Source organism: Cucurbita moschata, unplaced genomic scaffold (genome assembly GCF_002738365.1).
Source record: "Cucurbita moschata cultivar Rifu unplaced genomic scaffold, Cmos_1.0 Cmo_Scf00109, whole genome shotgun sequence".
Taxonomy (NCBI): Eukaryota; Viridiplantae; Streptophyta; class Magnoliopsida; order Cucurbitales; family Cucurbitaceae; genus Cucurbita; species Cucurbita moschata.
In genome coordinates this window covers 18,919-19,604 of record NW_019268625.1, presented here as the reverse complement: position 1 = coordinate 19,604, position 686 = coordinate 18,919, and the positions used below count along the sequence as shown (strand labels likewise).

General features: G+C 40.2%; 1 non-coding gene across 1 annotated transcript; it reads left to right on the top strand.

Moving 5' to 3' along the window:
- Positions 1–269: 269 nt before the first annotated feature.
- On the top strand, positions 270–341 carry TRNAE-UUC. The gene has a single exon. It is a non-coding gene; the product is annotated as a tRNA-Glu (tRNA).
- Positions 342–686: the final 345 nt, after the last annotated feature.

Here is a 686-nt window from a genome sequence, read left to right as displayed (position 1 = left end):
GGTCATGCACCATAAACTCATGGGAAGACTGTTGATGGAATCGATGCAATCGACGCTCCTTTGGATGGGTTGCCAATCAAAGACCTGATGTTTGATGTTTACCCTTTTGAAGAAAGAGCCACACAATTGAACAGCTCGAAACATCGCGATAGCCCTGAGAACTCTAACACACAGGGAAGGACATGTCGAAGAGTTAGACATTAAGCAAAAGATCATGCTAAAACTCTTCAGCGATCTGACAAAAGACTTCAGGACATCTACACCAAAAATCCATTGTCGTCCAGTGGTCAGGATATCTGGCTTTCACCCAGGAGACCTGGGTTCGATTCCCGGCAATGGAATATTATTTTCTTATTTCATTTTATTTTACAGTTTCTATCTTAGACTAAAAAGACTTTTATGAACTTCGTACCTTTGTTAGAGTTATGTTATAGATATTTTGTTCAATTTCAAATGGTTAATGCGATAATCCAGTCGTTTTCGAGTTCTCTCTTGTTGAACGACGTCATGGTTGAGATGAGCAGGTGATTCAAATGGTTAATGCGATAATCTAGTCGTTTTCGAGGTCTCTCTTGTTGAACGACGTCATGGTTGAGATGAGCAGGAGATTCAAATGGTTAATGCGATAATCCAGTCGTTTTTGAGGTCTATCTTGTTGAACAACATCATGGTTGAGATGAGCACTC